This window comes from Bos javanicus, chromosome X (genome assembly GCF_032452875.1).
Source record: "Bos javanicus breed banteng chromosome X, ARS-OSU_banteng_1.0, whole genome shotgun sequence".
NCBI classification, from domain to species: domain Eukaryota; kingdom Metazoa; phylum Chordata; class Mammalia; order Artiodactyla; family Bovidae; genus Bos; species Bos javanicus.
In genome coordinates, this window is record NC_083897.1 from 111208514 (window position 1) to 111229416 (window position 20903).

Below are 20903 nucleotides of genomic sequence, written 5' to 3' on the forward strand. Positions count from 1 at the left end.
TCTGGCCTGGAAAATTCCATGGACAGAGGAACTGTAGACAGGTGGGCTACAGTCCATGGACTCACAGTCAGACATGACTGAGTGACTAACACTTTTCACCACTAAAAAGTTTTTTGATGGTTAAAGTAAGAAATGTGTTATTAACATGTGTATTGAAATTAGAGAACATGATTGTGATCAAGGGAGAGCAGACAAGTTTGGTAGTGAGGAGGAGTTACCTGAGTAAAGTGTGACCTATGTAGAATATGTCCTTTCCCTCTTAAAATTTCAGGAGATAGTAATTCTATTTTATACACTTTTGAATTATATATCCCTTCAAAATTTTAAAGTATTTTTGCCATCATATTTCTAATGTCCTCTTACATTTCTTTCTTTGATTATCATAGTATTGATGATGTTGTACCATCCTATCAACACCCTTTTATTACTGGAAGGGGGATCCCTTCCAGGGCCCGAGAAGGCTCTTGTCTAACACTCAGAAATGATTTGTCCCAGGAGACACATGTGTTGACAAAGCAAAAGACTTTATTAGAAATGAGTGCTTGAGTGGAGAGCAGCAGGGTAAAGAATCAGGAGAACTGCTCTGCCATGTGGCTTGCAGTCTCAGCTTTTATGGTAATGGGGTTAACTTCCCCACATTGTCTCTGCCTAATCATCTTGCTTGTGCCCATATCTGGTCCGATCTAGGGTACTTCCTGGTGGCACACATCTCTGTCAAGATGGAGTCTAGGGTGAGGGTTTCTGGGAAGTTGGGAGGACATATTATGGGCTGACCTCTCCTCCTTCCTTTTGGCTCCTCCTGAGTTATTCCAGTTGGCCGCAGCTTGTCAGTTCTATGTTCCTTATTGGGATCTCCTGTTGTGAGATCACTCATGCAAGCGATTGTTATCATGCCTGGCCAGGTTGTGCAGTTTTGGTCAATGGTTCGCTGACACTTTTATCTAGTTTTTCATGGACTGGGAATCTTTAGGAGAAGGCCTGCTTTTAAAAGACTGCCAAATAACCCCAAGATGTGCCATTTCTCCTTCTTTCCCAACTAAGTCAATAATATCTATGTCTTAAGTAGTATTAATAAAAGTCTTCTGCAGGCAGTTTTTATCCCTCCTCTCCAGTCTTGCTGTGACTAGAAAGTCTTTCTCTTGTGTCTGCTTTCTCCCGCATAGCTTGGCCTATTATATCTTTTAGGAAGTGCTTTGATGTATAGACTACAATCATTATCAGTGTGTGCATGCTTGGTTGAGTTCGATTCTTTGCGATCCCATGGACTGTAGCCCTCCAGGCTTCTCTGTCCATGGGGTTTCCCAGGAAAGAATACTGGAGCAGGTTGCCATTTCCTTCTGCAGGGGATCTTCCTGATCCAGGGATGGAACCTGAGTCTCTTGCATCTCCTGCATCAGCAGGCAGATTCTTTAACACTGCGCCCCTCAGAAGCCCTTACAATCACTGTCAGCCATTCCCATAATTCTTGGCTTTTATTTCAGCCTTGAAAGGTCTCTGGCAGGCATGAATAGGAGGACCATTTGTGACGTGTTGTTAAGTATCATGAGGCATGATTCACTTTGAGCATAGCAATCTCAAAACATCAGCAATGAAAGAAGGCTAAAGGAACCAATGGTATATTCATTCTGGGATATTCTTTATTATGGGTGATATCTACTTGCTCTGCCTGTTACAGGTTTTGGGGTTTTGTGAAATGCGTGGGATCCACTTACTAATTTTGCATCTTAGTTTATGAGATGAATTTGAGGTCAAAATTTTCTTGTTATATGTATTAATTTCCAAGGGCAGCTGTCACAAATTATCACAAATTTGGTGACTTGACAAATTTGGTGACAAAAATACTACTTTTTGTCTCTCACAACTCAAAAGATCAGAAGTTCAAAATCAAGTTGTTGGCAGGTTTGGTTCTTTACGGAAGCTCTGAGAAATTATTCTATGACACTCTCTTAGCTTCTGGTGACTGCCTGAAATACTGGTGTCCCTTGGTTTGTGGAAGCAAATGTTTTCGAACATCACCCTACATCTTCAGGTGTCTCTCCTTTCTGTGTCTCCTTTTTGCTATCTCTATTTTATCTGATCAGTCATTGAATTTAGTTATTGTTTTTGTTGTTCAGTCCATAAGTCATGTTGGACTCTTTGAGACCCCAAGGACTGCAGCATGCCAGGCTCCTCTGTCTTCCACTGTCTCCCAGAGTTTGCTCAAATTTATGTCCATTGAGTTGATGATGCTATCTAATCATCTCATCTTCTGCCACACTCTCCTCCTTTTGCCTTCAATCTTTCCCAGTATCAGAGTCTTTTCCAATGAGTCGGCTTTTCATATCAGGTGGTCAAAGTATTGGAGCTTCAGCTTCAGCAACAATCCTTGCAATGAACATTCAGGATTGATTTCCTTTAGGATTGACTTGTTTGATCTCCTTGCTGTCCAAGGGACTCTCAAGAGTCTTGTCTAGCACCACAGATCGAAATCATCAATTCTTCACTGCTAAGCCTTCTTTATGGTCCAATTCTCACATCCATACGTGACTACTGGAAAAACCATAGCTCGGAGAAGATGGACTTTTGTAGGACAAGTGATGTCTCTGCTTTTGAATACGCCATCTAGGGTTTGTCATAGCTTTCCTTGTAAGGAGCAAGTGTCTTTTAATTTCATGCTGCAGTCACCATCTGCAGTGATTTTGGAGCCCAAGAAAAAAATCTGTCACTGCTTCCACTTTCCCCCCTTCTATTTACCAGATGCCATGATATTAGTGTTTCTTTTTTCTTTTTTAATTTAATTTTATTTTTAAACTTTACATAATTGTACTAGTTTTGCCAAATATCAAAATGAATCCTCCACAGGTATACACGTGCTCCCCATCCTGAACCCTCCTCCCACCTCCCTCCTCATACCATCCCTCTGGGTCGTGCCAGTGCACTAGCCCCAAGCATCCAGTATCGTGCATCGAACCTGGACTGGCATCTCGTTTCATACATGATATTTTACATGTTTCAATGCCATTCTCCCAAATCTTCCCACCCTCTCCCTCTCCCATAGGGTCCATAAGACTGTTCTATATTTCAGTGTCTCTTTTGCTGTCTCGTACACAGGGTTATTGTTACCATCTTTCTAAATTCCATATATATGCGTTATTATACTGTATTGGTGTTTTTCCTTCTGGCTTACTTCACTCTGTATAATAGGCTCCAGTTTCATCCACCTCATTAGAGCTGATTCAAATGTATTCATTTTAATGGCTGAGTAATACTCCATTGTGTATATGTACCACAGCTTTCTTATCCATTCGTCTGCTGATGGACATCTAGGTTGCTTCCATGTCCGGGCTATTATAAACAGTGCTGCGATGAACATTGGGGTACACGTGTGTCTTTCCCTTCTGGTTTCCTCAGAGTGTATGCCCAGCAGTGGGATTGCTGGATCATAAAGCAGTTCTATTTCCAGTTTTTTAAGGAATCTCCACACTGTTCTCCATAGTGGCTATACTAGTTTGCATTCCCACCAACAGTGTAAGAGGGTTCCCTTTTCTCCACACCCTCTCCAGCATTTATTATTTGTAGACTTTTGGATTGCAGCCATTCTGACTGGTGTGAAATGGTACCTCATAGTGGTTTTGATTTGCATTTCTCTGATAATGAGTGATGTTGAGCATCTTTTCATGTGTTTGTTAGCCATCTGTATGCCTTCTTTGGAGAAATGTCTATTTAGTTCTTTGGCCCATTTTTTTATTGGGTCATTTATTTTTCTGGAGTTGAGCTGTAGGAGTGGCTTGTATATTTTTGAGATTAGTTGTTTTTCAGTTGCTTCATTTGCTATTATTTTCTCCCATTCTGAAGGCTGTCTTTTCACCTTGCTAATAGTTTCCTTTGATGTGCAGAAGCTTTTAAGGTTAATTAGGTCCCATTTGTTTATTTTTGCTTTTATTTCCAATATTCTGGGAGGTGGGTCATAGAGGATCCTGCTGTGATGTATGTCAGAGAGTGTTTTGCTTATGTTCTCCTCTAGGAGTTTTATAGTTTCTGGTCTTACATTTAGATCTTTAATCCATTTTGAGTTTATTTTTGTGTATGGTGTTAGAATGTGTTCTAGTTTCATTCTTTTACAAGTGGTTGACCAGATTTCCCAGCACCACTTGCTAAAGAGATTGTCTTTTCTCCATTGTATATTCTTGCCTCCTTTGTCAAAGATAAGGTGTCCATATGTGCGTGGATTTATCTCTGGGCTTTCTATTTTGTTCCATTGATCTATATTTCTGTCTTTGTGCCAGTACCATACTGTCTTGATAACTGTGGCTTTGTAGTAGAGCCTGAAGTCAGGTAGGTTGATTCTTCCAATTCCATTCTTCTTTCTCAAGATTGCTTTGGCTATTCGAGGTTTTTTGTATTTCCATACAAATTGTGAAATTATTTGTTCTAGCTCTGTGAAGAATACCGTTGGTAGCTTGATAAGGATTGCATTGAATCTATAAATTGCTTTGGGTAGTATACTCATTTTCACTATATTGATTCTTCCAATCCATGAACATGGTATATTTCTCCATCTATTAGTGTCCTCTTTGATTTCTTTCACCAGTGTTTTATAGTTTTCTATATATAGGTCTTTAGTTTCTTTAGGTAGATATATTCCTAAGTATTTTATTCTTTCCGTTGCAAAGGTGAATGGAATTGTTTCCTTAATTTCTCTTTCTGTTTTCTCATTATTAGTGTATAGGAATGCAAGGGATTTCTGTGTGTTGATTTTATATCCTGAAACTTTACTATAATTATTGATTAGTTCTAGTAATTTTCTGGTGGAGTCTTTAGGGTTTGCAATGTAGAGGATCATGTCGTCTGCAAATAGTGAGAGTTTTACTTTTTCTTTTCCAATTTGGATTCCTTTTATTTCTTTTTCTGCTCTGATTGCTGTGGCCAAAACTTCCAAAACTATGTTGAATAGTAATGGTGAAAGTGGGCACCCTTGTCTTGTTCCTGACTTTAGAGGAAATGCTTTCAATTTTTCCCCATTGAGGATAATGTTTTCTGTGGGTTTGTCATATATAGCTTTTATTATGTTGAGGTATGTTCCTTCTATTCCTGCTTTCTGGAGAGTTTTTACCATAAATGTGTGTTGAATTTTGTCAAAGGCTTTCTCTGCATCTATTGAGATAATCATATGGTTTTTATTTTTCAATTTGTTAATGTGGTGTATTACATTGATTGATTTGCGGATATTGAAGAATCCTTGCATCCCTGGGATAAAGCCCACTTGGTCATGGTGTATGATCTTTTTAATGTGTTGTTGGATTCTGTTTGCTAGAATTTCGTTAAGGATTTTTGCATCTATGTTCATCAGTGATATTGGCCTGTAGTTTTCTTTTTTTGTGGGATCTTTGTCAGGTTTTGGTATTAGGGTGATGGTGGCCTCATAGAATGAGTTTGGAAGTTTACTTTCCTCTGCAATTTTTTGGAAGAGTTTGAGCAGGATAGGTGTTAGCTCTTCTCTAAATTTTTGGTAGAATTCAGCTGTGAAGCCATCTGGACCTGGGCTTTTGTTTGCTGGAAGATTTTGATTACAGTTTCAATTTCCATGCTTGTGATGGGTCTGTTAAGATTTTCTATTTCTTCCTGGTCAAGTTTTGGAAAGTTGTACTTTTCTAAGAATTTGTCCATTTCTTCCACGTTGTCCATTTTATTGGCATATAATTGTTGATAGTAGTCTCTTATGATCCTTTGTATTTCTGTGTTGTCTGTTGTGATCTCTCCATTTTCGTTTCTAATTGTATTGATTTGATTTTTCTCCCTTTGTTTCTTGATGAGTCTGGCTAATGGTTTGTCAATTTTATTTATCCTTTCAAAGAACCAGCTTTTGGTTTTGTTGATTTTTGCTATGGTCTGTTTTGTTTCTTTTGCATTTATTTCTGCTCTAATTTTTAAGATTTCTTTCCTTCTACTAACCCTGGGGTTCTTCATTTCTTCCTTTTCTAGTTGCTTTAGGTGTAGAGTTAGGTTATTTATTTGACTTTTTTCTTGTTTCTTGAGGTGTGCCTGTATTGCTATGAACTTTCCCCTTAGGACTGCTTTTACTGTGTCCCACAGGTTTTGGGTGGTTGTGTTTTCATTTTCCTTCATTTCTATGCAAATTTTGATTTATTTTTTGATTTCTTCTGTGATTTGTTGGTTATTCAGCAGTGTGTTGTTCAGCCTCCATATGTTGGAATTTTTAATAATTTTTCTCCTGTAGTTGAGATCTAATCTTACTGCATTGTGGTCAGAAAAGATGCTTGGAATGATTTCTATTTTTTTGAATTTACCAAGGCTAGCTTTATGGCCCAGGATGTGATCCATCCTGGAGAAGGTTCCATGTGCGCTTGAGAAAAAGGTGAAATTCATTGTTTTGGGATGAAATGTCCTATAGATATCAATTAAGTCTAACTGGTCTATTGTATCGTTTAACGTTTGTGTTTCCTTGTTAATTTTCTGTTTAGTTGATCTATCCATAGGTATGAGTGGGGTATTAAAGTCTCCCACTATTATTGTGTTATTGTTAATGTCTCCTTTCATACTTGTTAGCATTTGTCTTACATACTGTGGTGTTCCCGTGTTGGGTGCACATATATTTATAATTGTTATATCTTCTTCTTGGATTGATCCTTTGATCATTATGTAGTGACCTTCTTTGTCTCTTTTCACAGCCTTTGTTTTAAAGTCTATTTTATCTGATATGAGTATTGCTACTCCTGCTTTCTTTTGGTCCCTATTTGCATGGAAAATCTTTTTCCAGCCCTTCACTTACAGTCTGTATGTGTCCCCTGTTTTGAGGTGGGTCTCTTGTAGGCAACATATGTAGGGGTCTTGTTTTTGTATCCATTCAGCCAGTCTTTGTCTTTTGGTTGGGGCATTCAACCCACTTACGTTTAAGGTAATTACTGATAAGTATGATCCCGTTGCCATTTACTTTATTATTTTGTGTTTGAATTTATACTCCGTTTTTGTGTTTCCTGTCTAGAGAATATCCTTTAGTATTTGTTGGAGAGCTGGTTTGGTGGTGCAGAATTCTCTCAGCTTCTGCTTGTCTGAAAAGCTTTTGATTTCTCCTTCATATTTGAATGACATCCTTGCTGGGTACAGTAATCTGGGCTGTAGGTTATTTTCTTTCATTATTTTAAGTATGTCTTGCCATTCCCTCCTGGCTTGAAGAGTTTCTATTGAAAGTTCAGCTGTTATCCTTATGGGAATTCCCTTGTGTGTTATTTGTTGTTTTTCCCTTGCTGCTTTTAATATTTGTTCTTTGTGTTTCATCTTTGTTAATCTGATTAATATGTGTCTTGGGTGTTTTGCCTTGGGTTTATCCTGTTTGGGACTCTCTGGGTTTCTTGGACTTGGGTGATTATTTCCTTCCCCATTTTAGGGAAGTTTTCAACTATTATCTCCTCAAGTATTTTCTCATGGCCTTTCTTTTTGTCTTCTTCTTCTGGAACCCCTATGATTCGAATGTTGTAGCGTTTAATATTGTCCTGGAGGTCTCTGAGATTGTCCTCATTTCTTTTAATTCGTTTTTCTTTTATCCTCTCTGATTCATTTATTTCTACCATTCTATCTTCTAATTCACTAATCCTATCTTCTGCCACTGTTATTCTATTTGTTGCCTCCAGAGTGTTTTTAATTTCATTTATTGCATTATTCATTATACATTGACTCTTTTTTATTTCTTCTAGGTCCTTGTTAAACCTTTCTTGCATCTTCTCAATCCTTGTCTCCAGGCTATTTATCTGTGATCCCATTTTAATTTCAAGATTTTGGATCAATTTCACTATCATTATTCGAAATTCTTTATCAGGTAGATTCCCTATCTCTTCCTCTTTTGTTTGGTTTGGTGGGCATTTATCCTGTTCCTTTATCTGCTGGGTATTCCTCTGTCTCTTCATCTTGTTTAAATTGCTGAGTTTAGGGGGTCCTTTCTGTATTCTGGCAGTTTGTGGAGTTTTCTTTATTGTGGCGTTTCCTCACGGTGTGTGGGTTTGTACAGGTGGCTTGTCAAGGTTTCCTGTTTAGGGAAGCTTGTGTCGGTGTTCTGGTGGGTGGAGTTGTATTTCTTCTCTCTGGAGTGCAATGAAATGTCCAGTAATGAGTTATGAGATGTCTATGGTTTTGGGGTGACTTTGGGCAGCTTTTATCTTGAAGCTCAGGGCTGTGTTCCTTTGTTGCTGGAGAATTTGCTTCGTATGTCTTGCCCTGGAACTTGTTGGCCCTTGTGTGGTGCTTGGTTTCAGTGTCGGTATGGAGGCATTTGATGAGCTCCTGTCAATTAATGTTCCTTGGAGTCAGGAGTTCCCTGGAGTCAGGGTTTGGACTTAAGCCTCCTGCTTCCAGTTATCGGTCTTATTTTTACAGTAGTTTCAAAAACTTCTTCTATACAGCACCATTGATAAAACATCTACATTAAAGATGAAAAGTTTCTCTACTGTGAGGGTCACTCAGAGAGGTTCACAGCGTTACATGGAGAGGAGAAGAGGGAGGAGGGAGTTAGAGGTGACCCAAATGAGATGAGGTGGAATCAATAGTGGAGAGAGTGGGCTAGCCAGTAGTCACTTCCTTATGTGCACTCCACAACTGGACCACTCAGAGATGTTCACGGAGTTATACAGAGAAGAGAAGAAGGACGAAGGAGACAGAGATGGCCAGAAGGATAAAAGGGGGAATGAAAAGGAGGGAGACAGATCCAGCCAGTAATCAGTTCCCTAAGTGTTCTCCACCGTCTGGAACACACAGAAATTCACAGAGTTGGGTAAAGTAGATAGGGGTTAGGTAGGAGACGCAGGTGACCTGGTGGAGAAAAAGGAGAGTTCAAAGGGAGAGAGAGCAGTCAAGCCAGTAATCTCACTCCCTAGTGAAAAATGGGTCCTGAGGATTGGGTTCTTAAAGGTACAAAATTGATAACAAATACATAAAAGCAAAAATTAAAAATCTAGAGTAGATTTTGGAATTTCAAAAATACAATGTTAAAGAAAAGAAGAAGGAAAAGAAAGAGAGAAAAAACGAACAAAGAAAAACAAACAAGGTCGTGAAAATTATAAAGAAAATACAGGTACAAAATTGATAACTAATACCAAAAAGCAAAAATTAAAAATCTAAAGTAGAGTTTGGAATTTCAAAAATACAATGTTAAAAAAAAAGGAAGAAGAAAAATAAGGAGAGAAAACAAACAAAAACAAACAATGTCAAAAAAATTATAAAGAAAATACAGGTACAAAATTGATATCAAATACAAAAAAGCATACATTAAAAATCTAGAGTAGAGTTTGAAATTTCAGATATATAATGTTATATAAAAGAAGAAGAGAAAGAAACAGAGAAAAAAATGTCACAGAAATTATAAAAAACTATAGGTACAAAATTGATAACATATACCAAAAAGCTAAAATTAAAAATCTAGAGTAGAGTTTGGAATTTCAAAAATACAATGTTAAAGAAAAGAAGAAAAAAAAAAGGTCAAAAAATTATAAAATATATATGTATGAAGTTTGCTGAAGGAGAAAAAAATGGGGTCTTTTTTTTTTTTTTTGCAAAGTAATAGGTTATAAAAGTGAAAATTAAAGGAACAATAGAGGACTTAAAAATTTTTTTTTTAATTAAAAAAAAGAAAGAAAGAATGATCGTAAAAATAGTAAAAATATATCTAGGACTTTCTCTGGTTTTGTTGTGAGTATTGTGGGTTCAGTTCATTTTTGGCTCGTTCCTTGGTCTGACTTATATTTCTCAAGATCTATAGGCCCCTTCCTATGTAGTCCGTAGTAACCACAGGGTTTTAATCTCCGAGGCATTTCCCTCTGTTATAACTTTTTCTGTTTGCTGGTCTCTTCAGTGTCTGGTTTCTGCCCTGACACAAAGGGGATGGTGGAGGACACTTTTTTTTTTTTTTTTTAGGCTCACTTGTTCAGTCACGCTGTGGGGAGGGAGGGAGGGATGCTGCAAACAAATAACACTGGCGTGCGCTCGCAGTGCCTCAGCCACACTGGGTCTGCCCCTGCTCACAGCGCGTGTAGCCTCCCTGTCCACACTGCTCGGGCTCTAGGTTGTTCCGCCTGGAACAATCCGAGGCCGGCCCTGGGCTGCATGTACCTCCCAGGTCCAAGCCGCTCAGGTTCAGGCACTCGGGTAGTCCTCAGCGGTGCAGACTCAGTTGGGCCTGCGTTTTGTGCTCTTCCCAGGTCCGAGCAGCTCAGGTGATGAGGTGTTTGGCGAGCACCAATGCTGCGACTTATCGCCTCCCCGCTACTCGGTTATCTGGGTGTAAAACCGGCGCACCTTCTCAGGCAGATGTTGACCATCCAGACCCGTAAGAAGTTTTGGTTAGCAAAGAAGCCTGCTTACAGTTTTATAGATAATGTCTCTCTGGGGCTGCGATTGCCCCCTTCCGGCTCTGGCTGCCTGTCACCGGAGGGGGAAGGTCTGCAGCCGGCTACCTCTGTTCAGTCCTTTGTTCCGTGCGCGGGCCTAGTGGTGTCTTAGGTTAGGGCTGGCTTTTCGCGTGGTAGATATCCCACAGTCTGGTTTGCTAGCCCAAATTATTTCACTCAGATAGCGCTCAGGGTATTCAGGCCAGATTCTTACTCTCAGCGATGCAGCCAGCGCCGCGCCTCCCTGCCCAGCCCCCGCTTGCCAATGGCGTGTGCAGGCGTCTGCGCTGCTTCGCCGCTGGGGGAGTTACCATAGGGCTCGCAATCTGTGAGTTTTAATTGTTTATTTTTTCTCCCTGTTAAGTTGCCCTCTGTGCTTCCAAAGCTCGGCACAGATTCGGCAGTGAGAAGGTTTCCTGGTGTTTGGAAACTTCTCTCTTTTTAAGACTCCCTTCCCAGGACGGAACTCTGTCCCTCCCTCTTTTGTCTCTTTTTTTGTCTTTTATATTTTTTCCTACCTCCTTTTGAAGAGTTGGGTTGCTTTTCTGGGTGCCTGATGTCCTCTGCCGGCATTCAGAAGTTGTTTTGTGGAATTTACTCGACGTTTAAATGCTCTTTTGATGAATTTGTGGGGGAGAAAGTGTTCTCCCCGCCCTACTCCTCTGCCATCTTCGATCTTAGTGTTTCGAATGTTGAGTTTTAAGCCAAAATTTTCTCTCTCCTCTTTCACCCTCATCAAGAGGCTCTTTAGTTCCTCTTCACTTTCTGCCATTAGAGTTGTATTACCTGCATATCTGAGGTTGCATTCCAGCTTGTGATTCATCCAGCCCGGTAGTTTGCAATATGTACTCTGCCTGTAAGTTAAATAAGCAGGGTGACAATGTACAGCCTTGTCATACTCCTTTCCTAATTTTGACCCAGTCCCTTTGTTCTGTGTCCAGTTCTAAGTGTTGCTTCTTGATCTGCATAGAGGTTTCTTAGGAGGCATTTAAAGTGGTCTGGTAAAGCATCTCTTTAAGAATTTTCCATGGTTCTTTGTGATCCACACAGTCAAAGGCTTTAGCATAGTCAATGAGGTGGAAGTAGATGTTTTTCTGGAACTTACTTGCTTTCTCAGTGATCCAGAGAATGTTGGGCTTTTGATCTCTGGTTCCTCTGCCTTTTCTAAAACCAGCTTGAACATCTGGAAGTTCACGGTTCACATACTGCTGAAGCCTGGCTTGGAGAATTTTGAGCATTACTTTACTAGCATGTGAGATGAGTGCAATTGTGTGGTAGTTTGAGCAGTCTTTGGCATTGCCTTTCTTTGGGATTGGAATGAAAACTGGCCTTTTCCAGTCCTGTGGCCACTGCTGAGTTTTCCCAATTTGCTGGCATATTGAGTGCAGCACTTTCACAGCATCATCTTTCAGGATTTGAAATAGCTCAACTGGAATTCCATCACCTCCACTAGCTTTGTTCGTAGTGGTTTCTAAAGCCCATTTGTCTTCACATTCCAGGATGTCTGGCTCTAGGACAGTGATCACACCATCGTGATTATCTGGGTCATGAAGATCTTTTTGTACAGTTCTTCTGTGTATTCTTGCCGCCTCTTCTTAATACCTTCTGCTTCTGTTAGGTCCATACCATTTCTGTCCTTTATTGAGCCCATCTTTGCATGAAATGTTCCCTTGGTATCTCTAATTTTCTTGAAGAGATCTCTAGCCTTTCCCATTCTGTTGTTTTCCTCTATTTCTTTGCATTGATTGCTGAGGAAGGCTTTCTTATCTCTTCTTGCTATTCTTTGGAATTCTGCATTCAGATGCTTAAATCTTTCCTTTCCTCCTTTGCTTTTCGCTTCTCTTCTTTTCACAGCTATTTGTAAGGCCTCCCCAGACAGCCATTTTTTCTTTTTGCATTTCTTTTCCATGGGTATTATCTTGATCACTGTCTCCTGTACAATGTCACAAACCTCCCTCCATAGTTCATCAGGCACTCTATCTATCAGATCTAGTCCCTTAAATCTATTTCTCACTTCCACTGTATAATCATAAGGGATTTGATTTAGGTCATATCTGAATGGTCTAGTGGTTTTCCCTACTTTCTTAAATTTAAGTCTGAATTTGGCAATAAGGAGTTCATGATCTGAGCCATAGTCAGCTCCTGGTCTTGTTTTTGCTGACTGTATAGAGCTTCTCCATCTTTGGCTGCAAAGAATATAATCAATCTGATTTCGGTGTTGACCATGTGTAGAGTCTTCTCTTGTGTTGTTGGAAGAGGGTGTTTGCTATGACCAGTGCATTCTCTTGGCAAAACTCTATTAGCCTTTGCCCTGCTTCATTCCTTATTCCAAGGCCAAATTTGCCTGTTACCCCAGGTGTTTCTTGACTTCTTACTTTTGCATTCCAGTCCCCTATAATGAAAAGGACATCTTTTTTGGGTGTTAGTTCTAAAAGTTCTTGTAGGTCTTCATAGAACCCTTCAACTTCAGCTTCTTCAGTGTTACTGGTTGGGGCACAGACTTGGATTACTGTGATATTGAATGGTTTGCCTTGGAAATGAACAGAGATCATTCTGTCGTTTTTGAGATTGCATCCAAGTACTACATTTCAGACTCTGTTGTTGACCATGATGGCTACTCCATTTCTTCTGAGGGATTCCTGCCCACAGTAGTAGATATAATGGTCATCTGAGGTAAATTCACCCATTCCAGTCCATTTTAGTTTCCTGATTCCTAGAATGTCGACATTCACTCTTGCCATCCCCTGTTTGACCACTTGCAATTTGCCTTGATTCATGGACCTAACATTCCAGGTTCCTATGCAATATTGCTCTTTACAGCATCAGACCTTGCTTCTATCACCAGTCACATCCACAACTGGGTATTGTTTTTGCTTTGGCTCCATCCCTTCATTCTTTCTGGAGTTATTTCTCCACTGATCTCCAGTAGCATATTGGGCACCTACCGACCTGGGGAGTTCCGCTTTCAGTATCCTATTATTTTGCCTTTTCATACTGTTCATGGGGTTCTCAAGGCAAGAATACTGAAGTGGTTTGCCATTCCCTTCTCCAGTGGACCACATTCTGTCAGACCTCTCCACCATGACCTTCCCATCTTGGGTGACCCACAGGGCATGGCTTACTTTCTTTGAGTTAGACCAGGCTGTGGTCTGTGTGATTAGATTGACTAGTTTTCTGTGATTATGGTTTCAGTGTGTCTGCCCTCTGATGCCCTCTCACAACACTTACCGTCTTACTTGGGTTTCTCTTACCTTGGACTTGGGGTATCTTAGGTTAGTGCCTTAGGTTAGAGCTTTTTGGGGAAAGGTTCTCTCTCTCTCTCTCTTTTCCTCTCTCTCTCTTTCTTTTTTTTCCCTCTCTGGCTATCCCAGGGTTTGGGATGCTATCTCACATTAGCTCCCTCAGATTGCCCTCAGGGTTTTCAGGCCTGGTCCTTACCCTAAGCAATGCAGCCCAGTGCCGCCCTATTAAGCCCCTGTTTGCTGGTGGTGGACTTGAGCATCTGGGATACTTCTCCACTGGCAGCTTCAGTTAGGCGCATAATCTGTGGGTTTTATTTATTTATTTTTTTCCTCCTGGTTATGTTGCCCTCTGAGATTCCAAAACTCCCCACAGACCTGCCGGTGAGAGGGTTTCCTGGTGTTTGGAAACTTCTCTTCTTTTACGACTCCCTCCCCAGGACGGGTCTCGTTCCTAACTCTTTTGTCTCTCTTTTTATCTTTTATTTTTTGTTCTACCTCCTTTTGAAGACAATGGGCATCCTTTCTGGATTCCTGGTGTCCTCTCCCAGTGTTCATAAGTTGTTCTGTGGTATTTGTTCAGCGTTCAAATGATCTTTTGATGAATTTGTCAGGGAGAAAGTGGTCGTCCCATCCTATTCCTCTGCCATCTTAGGACTGCCCCCTTACGTTTAATTTTTAAGCCATTTTGAGTTTAATTTTGTATATGGTGTGAGTGTGTGTTCTAAATTTATTGATTTACATGTTACTGTCCGACTTTGCCAACACCACTTGCTGAAGAGACTGTCTTTTTCCTATTGTATATTCTTCCCTCCTTTGTTGAAGATCAATTGACCGTAGGTTTGTGGGTTTATTCCTGGGCTCTTTATTCTATTCCGTTGATCCCCAGATCTGTGTTTGTGCCAATACCATGCTATTTTGATTCCTATGACTTTGTAATATTGTCTTAAATCTTGGGAGGGTTATGCTTTGTTCTTTTTCTTCAGGATTGCTTTGGGAATTCTGGGGTTTTTTATGGTGCCATATAAATTTTAGGATGATTTGTTCTAGCTATGTGAGAAAGGTCATGGGTAATTTAATCTGTAGATTACTTTGGGTCATTTGGCTATTTTAATAATATTAATTCTTCCAATTCAAGATCATGGAATATCTTTTTATTTTTTTGAATCATCTTCAGTTTCCTTCATTAATGTTTTACACTTAGTGATAAGTCTTTCACCTCCTTGGTGAAGTTTATTCCTAAGTATTTTATTTTTGGAGTCACAAATTTAAAAGGTATCATCTTTTTATTTTCCCTCTCTGATATTTCATTGTTGGTGTAAAAAAATGCCACCTATTTCTGTATGTTAATCTTGTATCCCAGTACCTTGTTGAGTTTGTTATCAGTTCTAGTAGTTTTTGTGTGGAGTCTTTAGGGTTTTTCTATATACAGTGTCATATCCTCTGCACATAATGACAGTCTTACCTCTTCCCTTCCAATGTGAATACTTTTTGTTTCTTTTTCTTTTTTGATTGTTATGTCTAGAACTTGCAATACTATGTTGAAGAGAAGTGGTAAAAGTGTGCCTCCTTGTCTTGTTTCAGGTTTTAGTGGGAAGGCTTTCAACTTTTCACCATTAAGAATGATATTGGCTGTGGGCTTGTCATATATAGCTTTTACTATTTTGAGATATGTTCTCTCTATACCCACTTTGGTAAGATTTTTTATCATGAATGGATGTTGAATTTCATGAAATGCTTTTTATGCATCTATTGAGATGACCATGTGATTTTTGTCTTTTGTGATGTGGTATATCACATTGATTGATTTGCATATGTTTAACCATCCTTGTAAACTTGGGATGAAATTCACTTTTTTGTGGTGTATGATCTTCCTTATGTGTTATGTGATTCAATTTGCTGATATTTTGTTGAGAACTTTTGTATCTATATTTATTAAAGATATTGGCCTGTAATTTTCTTTTTTCGTGGTGTCTTTGACTGGTTTTGTTATCAGGGTGATGGTGGCTTCATAGAATGTCCTTGGGAGTGTTCCTTCCTTTCAACATTCTGGAAGAGTTTGAGAAGGATCACTATAAGCTCTTTTTTGTATGTCTGGTAGAATTTGCATGGGGAGTCATCTGGTCCTGGACTTTTGCTTATAGGGAGTTTTTAAATTACAGTTTCTTTTTACTGTTTTTCTAATTGCTTAGAATTCAGACATTAAACATAGAAATATCACCAAAGTTGTATTTCTTTTCAGTTTACTTTAGCCTTCTAGGCCTGCTCTGATTGATATCACTCGTCCCTTTCTTCATCATCATTTTTTCTTTCCTGAAATTGTGGAAAGGGTCTTGTAAACCTCTTACTTTGACCACACAAATTCTATTTTTGAATTTGAACTGAGAATGTATTCCACTCCCCTTAGAGCAGAAATATTTATTCTATATAGCCCTATTTAATAAATACACTAACTGGTAGTAGTTTAGTTTAGGGATTTTGTGATTTAACCATTTTGCTCTCAAATCCATGAAGGCTATCCTAGTAAAACTAACATCCCAAAGACACTACCCTTAGTTATATTTCTATTACCACCTACCTTTCATTTTTCTTTTTTGTGTATGTGAGATGTGGGACACTTACCTCTTCAACTTGGTGAGTGGTACTGAACCTCAGATATTATAGCTAATATTACACTCAGGTATCATTTTTCTGATCATATTATCAGCTCCCATCCACCCACCCACACACCAGCCCCTTCTGAAAAGTTGTCAAGTGCTCTATGGTTTCTAGATACTCTTGATCTACTAAGTCACTAAAACACAGAATATCTAATATGTACTTGGAGCACCATCTAGTGGCAAATATATATATATATATATACACATATAGTGCTGGCAAGTATATATCAGAAATATTTGTGTTTTGGGATTGACTGTTATGAACGCTGGAGGAAGAAGAGTGAGCTGCTGAAATCCAACAGGTGTTAATTTGGGGCTAAAATTGGCACTGCTGCTGCTAAGTTGCTTCAGTCGTGTCCGACTCTGTGCGACCCCATAGACGGCAGCCCACCAGGCTCCCTCGTCCCTGGGATTCTCCAGGCAAGAGTACTGGAGTGGGTTGCCATTGCCTTCTCCGAAATTTGGCACAGAGTACCTGTAAGTAGACTCTCAAATTCTACATTCTTAATTTGCATCAGTGAGGCAGACCTTTACCAGAGACAGATAGACAAAAAAGCTGAAGGTAAAATGAGGAAGAAAGTTAAAATAAAGTAAGTAAAACTTAAGTGAGGGGGGAGTTTAAGTGAGATAAAGGTAGAACAAGAGAAATATAAAAGAAAACAAATTAGGTACAAGTTTAATGGATCCAGTGACATGAGTGGCAATATAAATATATGGAGAGGAGAAAAATAACTATCTCAACTTTTCTGTTTCAGATACCTTAAGTGTAGGCTAAGCCTCACAAATACTTAATGGATTATGTGTCACCATCCTTACTTAAAAAATAAATAAATTTGTAGAAATTGGAGAAAATGCTTAAAATGCTTAATTCATTTTGTTGTGTTTCTAAAACTCAATCTTATTCTTTAAACTGTACGAAAAAAAAATCACTAAAAGAAACCCTACTTACGGTACTAAAGCACTGGTTCTCCGACTCAGCCACACATTGGCATCACCTGAGAAGTATTAAAACATACTAAAACCTGAATTTCACTCACTGTAAGAGATTTCAATTTAATTGGAGTATTGCCTGATGATCTGGATTTTCAAATCTTCTTGGTAGCTTCTCATGTGTACCAAAGTGTGAGGATTACTCAAGTCTTTGACTTTCTTGCCAGTTATATAGTTCAGTAGGTTCCTAAGAACTTGGTCAACATTGAAAGTGAAAGTCTCTCAGTCGTGTGGGACTCCTTGCGACTCCATGGACTATACAGTCCATGGAATTCTCCAGGCCAGAGTACTGGAGTGGGTTGCCATTCCCTCTTCCAGGGGATCTTCCCAACCCAGGGATCGAACCCAGGTCTCCCACACTGCAGGCAGATTCTTTACCAGCTGAGACTCAAAGGAAGCCCAAGAATACTGGAGTGGGTAGCCTATCCCTTCTCCAGCAGATCTTCCTGACCCAGGAATTGAGCCTGGGTCTCCTGCATTGCAGGCGGATTCTTTCCTAACTGGGCTATGAGGGAAGCCCCTTGTCAACATTAGACCTAATTAATATTTTAAATGAAGTCATTTAGTAACTTTGTGAAGGAAGAGGTTTTGTTCAAAATTATCCATGTTAGAAAGTTGTACTTTTGCAAATTAACAAGGATTAACATGGTTGTCAATTTTCCTTTTCTCATATCTGGAGTTTTCACTTGTCCTTGATTTTCTGATGGTTATCTATGTCATCACTAGGGGAAGAACACACAGCCTATATCTCTCTTAGGACTGTTCTCTGTCCAGTTACATAGCATATAGCCACAGATGCCACCCTAAAAGCAGTTTCATCTTTTTCAAGTGGTCCAGGCCTTTTGCAGTTCCTTAGAGTTCAATAGAGAGTACAATTGCCCTCTTCTGCTGTAATGTAGGTGAAATTTCTTCAATCATTTCCCACATGCATCTATTTTGTATCATCTGTTTTGTCTTCAGAAGATTTATTAATTGAGATGAAAAAAATAGGGTGAGATTATTTAGAAATCATGGCCTACTTTCAGAGTTTTGTCCTTTGATGAGCTATTTAACATCAAACACGTGTATGGTTTTTGAGCTTCAAATTTGGTCAAGCTATTTGTCCAGTTCACATCTGTATCTACTTATATTTGTTTGTTTGTTTTTTGTCTCTTAAGCTGATTCATGTCCTAGCCCTTAGTGGTTTGTTTTGCATACATGCGAGACTTCAAGTGCTGTGTTTTCCTTAGGATTGCCACTTATATCTCACTCAGAGTATTGCATACAACAAAACAACTGGATCAAAAAAGAAATATCTATTTCAAAATGTCAATATCAGGAATCAAAGAATTTCTGTACAGCTGTAAAATATTATATGAGCATATGTATTCCTATAAATTATCAATGCAACAATAAAAAACTTACAAAAGTATAGAGTATATTATACTTTTACTTGTACTTTTAAAGAGTTTTAATAATGCCATGGTCAAGCAATAAGTAAAAATGAATTCATTTCTAAAATCAAATCCACATCCCCCCAAATCCTGTTTTCTAATAATCACTGTTTCAAAAATGTTGGGGAAGGAAAAAGTTTCCCTCTACCCTTTCTAGGTTCTTGTGGCCAGTCTAAGAATTAAATTGACATCAGACAGATTAACAGGAGAAAATCAAATTTAATTTTGTACATATAGGAATCCCATAAGAAAAATGACACCCTTTGACATTGAGGCTTATATACCATCCTGAACTGAGGAGAAGCGGGTAAGGGTCTGAGACTTCAAAGAGGAGGAAAACAACTTACATGAAGCTAGAAAAAACAAAAGTTTGGTAAACAAATATTTTCTGGGCCACTCAGAAACAATGGGACACAGGCCTTTGCTGAGTGCCACTTCACCACACCTAGCCCATATTCTTTGTAGATGTCTCTGGTGGTAGTGGGCTTCCTTGGTTGCTCAGCGGTAAAGAATCTGCCTGCAATGCAGGAGACCTGGGTTCAGTTCCTGAGTCGGGAAGGTCCCCTGGAGGAGGGCGTGGCAATCCACTCCAGTATTCTTGCCTAGAGAGTCCCATGGACAGAGGAGCCTGGCAGGCTGAAGTCCATAGGGTTGCACAGAGTTGGACACTACAGAGGTGACTAAGCAGCAGCAGCAGCTGGTGGTAGTGCTCTTCCTTGGCTTCCCTGGTGACTCAGATGGTAAAGAATCCACCTGCAGTGCAGGAGACCCAGGTTTGATCCCTGGAGAGGGAAATGGCAACCTACTCCAGCATTCTTGCCTGGAGAATTCCATGGATAGAGGAGACTGGCGGGCTACAGTCCATGGGGTCGTAAAGAGTCAAACATGACTGAGTGACTAACATACACATACATAGTGCTCTTCCTGGACGAGGCTCTCTGTCTAAATTCTTTCAGTAAGTTAAAGAGGGGTAAAAAGAAAGACATCATAGTCTTTTGTTCCTTAAAATCAATCAGCCTAAATTAATTCTCTTGCTAAAGAGTCACATTTTGGGGTGGCAAATTTTGCTCCCCTGCAAAACACTGTTTATATTTTTATTTCAAGTATGTAATCAAATATTCAAGATATATGTATTACACTTATGTGTATTTCTTTTACTTCCATTATGTACAAACTGAATACTATAGGAAGTAGTGTGTGTGTGTCTTGGTGCCATCATAACTATTGTGGGGAAACATGTACACATATGCACATGCACATAGGAAAGCCAGCGAATGACTATCTGCATACATGGGAGGGGCGATGCTATCATGATAAAGTCTTTAAAGTTATTCAGCAGCTAATATTTATGAGCACATTCTAGGCAGCAAAATATACTTCATTTTTTTCTCTAATTGGCAGAGTAAATTTTCTTTTAGAATTAGAATCACTTTCTAGCACCTAAGAAATGACATTATAATGGGCAGTTGCCCTATTCCTTCATTTATTGCATATTTATTGTTAATTTTCAGTGCTACTCTTTGATTTATTTATGTCCTTCCTCCTTCAATAAAGGATTTGACATAAATGTACATTTTTAAATAAACTGAGATGTGTGCATGTTTTTAAAGTGTAATTTGAAAAGTGATATTTATTTGGAAGGCTAAACAGAAGGATGGGGTAGTAAGTCAAAGCATGTAAAATAAAAAATATCTCAAAAATAAGTTGAAGATGAGAAAATAAATGTCTTTCTCTTAATAAAATAAGAAATAATAAAGCAGAAGAAAGTAAAAACTGCCAGTGCCCGCATTTCAACTGCAGGGTGGTTCATATTACTGAATATATACTTTGAGTTCCTAAATTGGATTTTAGGTCTAATTCTGCTACCATATTGCAGTGTGACTTTGGGAACGTCACTAAACCTCTCTTGTCCTGGTTTCCCTTTTAGATATGTGTTTCCATTAGCTAAGTGACTTTGAAACTGAAGAAGTTACATCTTCTAAACGGGCAATGACACAGACCCTGGAATCAGAGAGCCTAAATTTGGATCTCATCCTTGACATTTAATATATTGTCCTAGGTGGTTCAGTGGTAAAGAATCCACCTGCCAGTGCAACAGACAGGGGCTTGATCCCTGGATCAAGAAGATCCTCTGGAGGAGGAAATGGCAACCCACTCCAATATTCTTGCCTGGGAAATCCCATGGACAGAGGAGCCTGGCAGGCTACA